An 8,620-nucleotide genomic window follows, 5' to 3' on the forward strand; every position below is an offset into this window, starting at 1 on the left:
GAGGAAATGCATTTGATTGTGTTTTGCTGAATAGCTTGACCATGCCACAAATAAGGATTATTAGTCACTCTGACTGACTATGAGAGAGATTACAGGTACAGGATCTAATATAGAGATGTACAGTATAGAGACGTACATGTAATAAAAATATACATAACATCATCCACACCATGAAATGACAGAAAAATGTTTAAATGTCACAAGAGCCCTTAATTGGAAGAAGCCAGTCTTCCTGATTCTGTGTATCATTTATGTTTCTAGAGACGGGTCTGAAATCAGGGTATGGAGGAGAGCACATCTACTAAAGAGCACCGCTATGATAGGAGAGAGGAGGGAGGTGCACCATGTCCCAGCTGTGTGTCTACAAATTCATTGGATCGACCCATTCATTTCAGAAATGAAGCTGTGAATCCTGAAGCCATGTGAGATATACACTTTACAGTATTGGAGACAAAAACACAAAACAAAATAGGACTAAGAAACAAAACGATTGCTTTATCTCTGTACATGTAGGAGAAAGAGAGTAGGCCAATTTTTATTTTTTATTTTTTATTCCAAGACACAGTTGAGTGTGGATGTCGGTTACAAACATTCAATATTAGGTAAACATTTTTTACAATAAAAGATTTTGGATACAATTATTAAATTACTGCTTTGGCTAAGGCCTTGCACATGCACAGATAGACCCCAAGTGTTGCTCAAGCACCTGTCCGTTTGTCCTTTGACTAGATAAGTGTCATTTTTGCAAATGTAACCTCCAGATGGCACTGCCTTCAGAATGAATGACACCGTGACAGTCAACACATTTAACACATGCAAATCGAGCATCTTCATTGATGACAGTCAGATTGCAATGAGTTTGTCACTGCTATGAAATTAAAACATTAATAAAACCGCCAGCCGATCTTAGGCAGTAGTCCTCCATCAAGCATAACAAAAAGCAAGCTGGTGTAAAACAGCTTCACGCAAGGTTGGAAATGCCACCAAAATGAATAAAAATGCCCACAAAATTCAAGATATAATTCCAACTGTATGACTGTTTTTTTTTTTTTTTACGTGTGTAGAAAGGCTACAAATTCAGTGGATCAAGCAGTGACCCCTGGAGCCATGTGAGATTTTTGCCTGAATTGGACAAAGCAGACATGCATATTAGAGATCAAATTTGCAGTATATATTTATGTGGCATACAAGCATGCTATACTCTTAAAAATAAAGGTGCTTCACGATGCCATAGAGGAACCTTTTTGTCTAAATCGTTCCATAAAGAACCTTTAACATCTGAAGAACCTTTCGGTTTCACAAAAAGTTCTTTGTGGCGAAAGAAGGTTCTTCAGATTATAAAAAGGTAAGAAAGAGATGGTTCTTTAAAGAACCTTTGACTGAATGCTTCTTTGTGGAACCAAAAATGGTTCTTCTATGGCATCGCTGTGAAGAACCTTTTAAGCACCTTTATTTTTAAGAGTGTACCTAAAAGAGCTCTGTTCTGTGTGACGTTAAGTCTACCTGGTCTCATAGCATAAACATACCTGGGGGCACTTTTTAGCCAGACGTGAAATACGTACCAATAAGTACATATCACTGCAGTTTCCAAAATAAATGAACACTAGAGGCAGTAAAAATCCGACACCTTTTATTCCTTTTCACACATATTTACAGAGTTTCGATTAATAAAGCATAATTTTCGCACAATTACTTGAAGAATATCATGTTATGACTTCAAAACAATATTAGTCAAGTCAAGTCAAGTCAAGTCTGCTTTATTGTCAATTCTTCCACATGTACAGCACATACACACAGAGAATCGAAATTGCGTTACTCTCAGACCCTTGGTGCATACAGATAACACTAACAGTAGAACATAAATACAGATAGATACAGATTTAAATATAAAATACAACTATACAATTATACAAATAAGGTAAAATGTAAAAAAAATATATAAAGCAGCACAAGGCGCATGGCAGATAGAGTGCAAACCAGTGAAGTAAACAACAGTGCAGATATAATGATTGTAGTGCACTACAAGTGTATATGCTGGGAGATGGGTTTTCATCGACGGTAGGTTTGTTCGGGTAGCTCACGGAATACGGAGACGTACTTGAGAGGCGAGGAGCTCCGGTTCGAATCCCGTGTAACCACGGTTTCAAAACAGTTAAAATCTGCATATAAGGAAGTTGAAATGGCACGGTTGCATCAACAAATGCGTTTTTATATCAGTTTTACATTTGTTAACACTATCGGGTAGGGTTGGGATTGGTGTAGGGTATATTTCCAACACTGATAGAGCATTAACTTTTAGCGACAGTCCACAGATATTTAAATTCTGAACTTCCCCAATACGTACCTGAAGCAACATAATAAAAACACAGTAATACGTACCTATATCAATGTAATAAAAACGTACCAGGGTTCACGTATTGAACCCGTGTTTTAGCGCCATTCAGTGGACATTTCTCTTTGACACTGTGGCGAAACGTGTTGAAAACGGTGTTGCAGAAAAAGTACACAGAGGTAGGCTACGTATTTTTATGAGACCAGGTTGCATTAAGTGTAGACGAAATGCTCTAATTGCTTTCCTTTTTGATGTTTCTGCAGTGGGAAAAATGAAGTTACTGGAGACCTGCAGGATTCTTACCAAGCAATGGACGATGCCATTAAAACAGTCAAAACCACTCACAAAACCAGCATGAAGAACAAGTATGAGTGCTTATTTGAGGGAATCAAACTACAGGAGAATCAAACCCTCCTGAACAGGATCTACACACAGCTCTACATTATAGAGGGAGAGAGAGAAGGGGTGAATGTAGAACATGAGGTTTTACAGATGGAGAAAACAACCAGAACACAAGACACTACAATCTGCTGCAATGACATCCTTAAACCCCCCACCTAAACCAGGATGTGAGGAGGAAGACAAAATAAAGACTGTTCTTACTAAAGGTGTCGCTGGAATTGGAAAAAAACGTCTCTGTGCAGAAGTTAATTCTGGACTGGGCCAAGGGAAAAGCCAATCAGGATGTAGATTTCATGTTTGTGCTTCCATTTCGAGAGCTGAACTTGATCCGAGATCATCAGTACAGTCTTCACAGACTTCTGCTGGACTTTCATCCTGAACTTCAAGATCTGGACTCACAGATTTATGAGGAGTGTAAAGTTGTGTTCATCTTTGATGGCCTGGATGAAAGCAGAATCACACTGACGTTTTCAGATGATGTGAAAGTTTCTGACGTGAATGAGTCTTCATCAGTGGCTCTGTTGATGTCAAACCTCATGAAAGGAGATCTGTTTCCCTCTGCTCTCATCTGGATCACCTCCAGACCAGCAGCAGCCAATCAGATCCCTTCAGAATACATCAGCCGTGTGACAGAAATTCAGGGATTCAGTGAGCCTCAGAAGGAGGAATATTTCAGGAAGAGAATCAGTGATGAGCATCAAGCCAGCAGAATAATCTCACACATCAGAAGATCAAGAAGCCTCCACATCATGTGCCACATCCCGTCTTCTGCTGGATCTCATCCACTGTGCTTCAAAACATCCTGAAACAAGATATCAATGCAAAAATCCCTCAATCTCTGACTGAGATGTACATCCACTTCCTGCTCATTCAGATCAATATGAGGAACCAGAAGTATGAAGAGAGAGATCCAGAGAAAATCCTGCAGTCCAACAGAGAAGTGATTGTGAAACTTGCTGAAGTGGCTTACAATCAGCTGATGAAGGGCAATGTGATGTTTTATGAGGAGGACCTGATTGAGAGCGGCATAAACGTCACTGAAGCATCAGTGTATTCTGGGATTTGCTCAGAGATATTTAAGGAGGAATCTGTGATTAATGAGAGGAAAGTCTACAGCTTCATTCATCTCAGCTTTCAGGAGTTTCTGGCAGCTTTCTATGTGTTTCACTGCCACATACACAACAACAAGGAGGTACTGAAGTCATTTTACAAATCTGAGCAATTGTCATCGTACATGCTGCTTAAAGCTGCAGTTGATAAATCATTGAAGACTGGACACTTTGATCTTTTCCTCCGCTTCCTGCTGGGCATCTCACTGGAGTCCAATCAGATACTCTTAGAGGATCTTCTGACATACACGGAGAACAACTCAGGGGCCATTTATTTAGTCACAACATATATTACAGATAAAATTATTGGTGATGAACAACTGTCAGCTGATAAATCTATCAATCTGTTCCTCTGTCTGCTGGAACTGAATAATCAGACTCTCTACAGAGAGATTCAGAGTTTTGTGAATTCAGATAAACTGTCATGGACGAAACTCTCTCTCCCTCACTGCTCAGCAGTAGCCTACATGCTTCAGATGTCAGATGAGGTGCTGGATGAACTGAACCTCAAGAAATTCAACACATCAGATGAAGGCAGAAGGAGACTGATACCAGCTGTGAGAAACTGCAGAAAAGCCCTGTAAGCATTTTGGCTTTTGGCATTTGCCATTTTGTATGAAAAGAAGTCTTAACATGGAATGAGTTGTAATCTCAACATAATCACAGTTGATCTCCTGTGTCTTTTTTTATCCTTTCTAGGCCCTGTTTACACCTAGTATTAAGATGTGTTTTTGTCAATTCGAAGTGGACGACACGATAAATAGAGGTGTGAACGTGGTCGAAAACGTTTTGATCTTGTCCACTTTCGAGCAGAATAAAATAACATATGATAAGAATAAAATAAATAGGTCTACACAAAATGTTTTGACTGATATGTGTTAAAGATTTCGAATGTATCCATGCAGTAAATGTTTTAAAAATAGAGGAAACACACACACAGTGTTAGGCTTGTAAATTGTGTAAGATGAAAAAAAAGCCTACATAGACTGGCCCATACACCCTCCCTTCAAAAGAAATCAGAACAGAAGTGGTCGAAAGTGGACAGAAGAGACGTTTTAAAGGGGTCATGGGATGCCCATTTTCCACAAGTTGATATGATTATTTAGGGTCTTAATGAAAAGTCTGTAACATACTTTGGTTAAAATTTCTCAATGGAAGTGTAAAACAACACCCTTTTTACCTTGTCAAAAACAGCTCTTTTCTCAGCAACCCATTTCAGTGCATGACCCTTTAAATGCTAATGAGCTCTGCTCACCCCGCCCCTCTCTTCCGTGGGGTGACGAGCAGTTCTTTGACAGACTGTAAACTTTAGCAGCATTTGTCGTGGAACTTGCTAACTAGCACATTATTAGGAAAGGTGATTTGCAAAGATTCATAAAAAGGCGCATTTAGGTTGATTGGGGGCACATTTGCTTCAAAAGCAAAAGTAACCCACTGCCATTGCGACGGAGTCTCCAGAACGCACGCCGTTAAAGCCCATTCACGTGAGCGCAGCATGCGCTAAACCTGCGCGGTTTAAAACATCTAGAGCTCAAATCTGCCCTTTGAACACAAGGCTCTCCAGATGTAGGGCTGAATCGGAAAGTTATCAATGTGTCTGTCCAGTAACTAATGATGAACGCGCAGTTTGCAGAGAAGCATTTCAGTTGCTCACGGTGGACTGTCTGACTTAAAGGGATAGTTCACCCAAAAATGAAAATTCTGTCATAATTTACCCAGGTTGTTCTAAACCTGCATAAGTTTCTTTCTTCTGTTGAACATAAAAGAAAATACTTTGAAGAATGTGGGTAACCAAACAGTTTCTGGTCCCCAATGACTCATAGACCCCATAGACCCATATTTATTAATGTATCATTTATATTAATCATAAATATATACATAGTAAATAATCATATATGTCATATACAATGTGGCATTTTTTTCGTGAATGGGTGTCCCTTATTTTGCCTCACTGAAGGTGGCAACCCTATCTGAGACAGTGCTCATGATTTATTGATATTTAAAAAAAAAACACTGGGTGGATTTTTTATCATTATAGGGTGGTTGTGTACACCCACTACCAAGACAAATTTCAGTTCAAACAACATGTAAAGGTGAATTTAGCATCCGATGACCCCTTTAAAACACCAGCTGTGAATGGGGATGTGTCTCCCTTGTCTACTTGTGATCCGATCGACCAAAACGCATTTTAATACCAGGTGTAAACAGGGCCCTAGAGAGATCAACTATGATTGTGATAAATGGTGCTTTGAAATGTTTAGGACAAAGTAACAGTTGTTAACGGTGAGATCAAATGATTTTGCAATCTTCCTATTTAAGTGGTATTCTGCAAAGTGTTAATTAAGCATTTCCTGTTCTTTTTAGATTGTCAGATTGTAATCTCACTGATCAGTGTTGTGAATGTGTGGCTACAGCGCTACAATTAAATTCCTCATTGAGAGAGCTCGACCTGAGTAACAATGACCTGAAAAATTCAGGAGGGAAGCTGCTCTTTGATGCACTGAAGAGTCCAAACTGCCAACTAGAAAGACTGAGGTTTGTTTTGTCAGATTCTTTTGTATATATTTTTTATTACTTTTTTTTTTTTTTTTTTTACCAACAGTATATAGAGAGTGGATATGTTGGATAAGAGTGGATAAGTGGCTATGTTCAAAGATACTGTTATTTGCCTAAGAACATAAGAATTTTTTCAGTATTTCAAGTCTACAGTTTCTAAAAATATTACAGCATCATTTAACAATATTAAAATCAGATTAAAAAAAACCTTTGTAATGTCACAATTCAAGTATAATATCCAATAAATTTGGAGCACATTTTCCTAAAAGTAACACAGCTCACTGAAAGCTTTGTAACATTTGCAATGTTTTGTAAAGCATCAAATGTATTCTAAATGTGGTGCTAACATAAGGGTCAAATATGTAATCATTTACTCTTCAATTTAGATTGTCCATCTGTAATTTCACTGATCAGTGTTGTGAAAGTCTGGCTTCAGCTCTTCAATCATCAAACTCCTGTCTAAAGGAGCTGGACCTGAGTAACAATAACTTGAAAGATTCAGGAGTGAAGCTGCTCTCTGATGCACTGAAGAGTTCAAACTGTAAACTGGAGAAGCTGAGGCAAATTTAAACTAGTCATTCATTCATTCATTCATAAATAAATAAATAAATATGTATTTATTCCTTTGATGTCTGTCATTGTAGATTATCTGGTTGTATGGTGACAAAGGAAGGCTGCTCTCATCTGGCTTCAGCTCGGAGTTTAAAATTCTCCCATTTGAGAGAGCTGGATCTGAGCTACAATCACCCTGGAGATTCAGTGCTCAGACAGGAGGATCCAAACTGCAAACTGGAAAAACTTTGGTATGATGGACACTTTTTAATTAAATGCAGTTTTATATGATTTACTTCATGAACTCTAAATTAAGGGACTGAGATGATGTTTGTTTACATATTGAACGACAAATAAAATACATATTTACATGTCCATAAAAATAGCATAGATCTTCTGAGAATGTGACTCCAGCAGCAGAAAACGATCCAATTAAACATTTACATAGACAATGTTTTTCTGTTAAAGCTAGGGTAGGCAGTTTCTGCACTAGTAGTATACTACGGAACTACAAAAATAAAGCATGACTTTCTGCAACCTTTGCAAAATTTTACGACAAAATTAAAAATGGTTGATGCCCAAAATGACAGACATGGACCAAACTGTTCAGAAGTTAGGCAGGTGTTGCTGTGCCAAAACTGTGCAAGTACCCTCAGGTCATGGTTTTTATAACATGTACCAAGTTTGGTCTGAATAGCATTGTGGACATATGTAACGGAGTAAAAATAATTAGTTAAATTCATGCATAAATTGGGAAAACTCCCATTGGCTGTTGCATCACTCATTGCGCACATGATGTTGTGGGGCGGAGCTACGTCATCAGCAGCAGAGTCTCTATAATCTCCCTGCTGGTAAATCGCATAAATGATTGCTCCGTCTTAAAAACTAAGTTTGAATTGTTTTCAAGCCCAAGTTTAAACTTGAAACTACACACAAGTTAACTTATTTTGTCTGTCAGTTAATTGTGATGATAAAATGAAGTGTTTATTGGCCTACTTGTGAACTCCGAACTTCTGTTTATTTCATTTAGCTAAGACTTCTCATGCAACATCGATGCAATGTATTCTAACCAGCCTTTTGGTCGTGTTTGTCCCAGGTATGTGTTTTGTTCGGTTTTGTAATGATCTGTGTGAAAATAATATCAGCTATAGTTGAATGTTAGCTATTAGCACACGTGTTGTATGCTCTCGCACGTGCTGAAGTGTGTAGCGGCGCCATTTTAGGGCTGAATTATTTCCGTTCTGTCTTTTATACAAAATATGTAAAATATCGGTCACTTAAGTTTACAGTTTCTCTGTATTAATGTGAATTGACTGTATTAGTGTTTTATTTTATTTAATATGTTTTATTTTGAGGTTTTTGCCCACTATGTCACGTGCACTTTAGAGAAAATGTCAGCAGCAGAGTCTCTATAATCTCCCTGCTGCTAAGACTTCTCATGCAACATCGATGCAATGTATTCTAACCAGCCTTTTGGTCGTGTTTGTCCCAGTTTTGTCTGTCAGGCCCAGTAAAGCATCCTTGAGTGACCATCCATCTGATCTCAGTCTGAAAAACACACACACACGTGTATATATATATATATATATATATATACACAGTATATAGCCTGTGTGTGATATATATGGAAACTGTTGTCTCTTAAAGATTTAAGATTATTTTGGTGGGT

The 8,620-nt window shown here is 38.1% G+C and overlaps 1 long non-coding RNA gene and 1 pseudogene across 1 annotated transcript; both read left to right on the forward strand.

Annotated features, from left to right (window-relative positions):
- The first annotated feature begins 267 nt into the window (after positions 1-267).
- The window catches only part of LOC107691169 (NACHT, LRR and PYD domains-containing protein 3-like), a 20,750-nt pseudogene continuing 12,397 nt past the window's right edge, over positions 268-8,620 (forward strand).
- LOC107691170 (uncharacterized) lies at positions 7,669-8,476 on the forward strand. The gene is made up of 3 exons (XR_001634518.1): positions 7,669-7,802; positions 7,982-8,047; positions 8,444-8,476. It is a non-coding gene; the product is annotated as an uncharacterized LOC107691170 (long non-coding RNA).

The sequence above is a fragment of the Sinocyclocheilus anshuiensis genome, unplaced genomic scaffold (assembly GCF_001515605.1).
Source record: "Sinocyclocheilus anshuiensis isolate Anshui unplaced genomic scaffold, SAMN03320099.WGS_v1.1 scaffold338, whole genome shotgun sequence".
In the NCBI taxonomy this organism is placed as follows: domain Eukaryota; kingdom Metazoa; phylum Chordata; class Actinopteri; order Cypriniformes; family Cyprinidae; genus Sinocyclocheilus; species Sinocyclocheilus anshuiensis.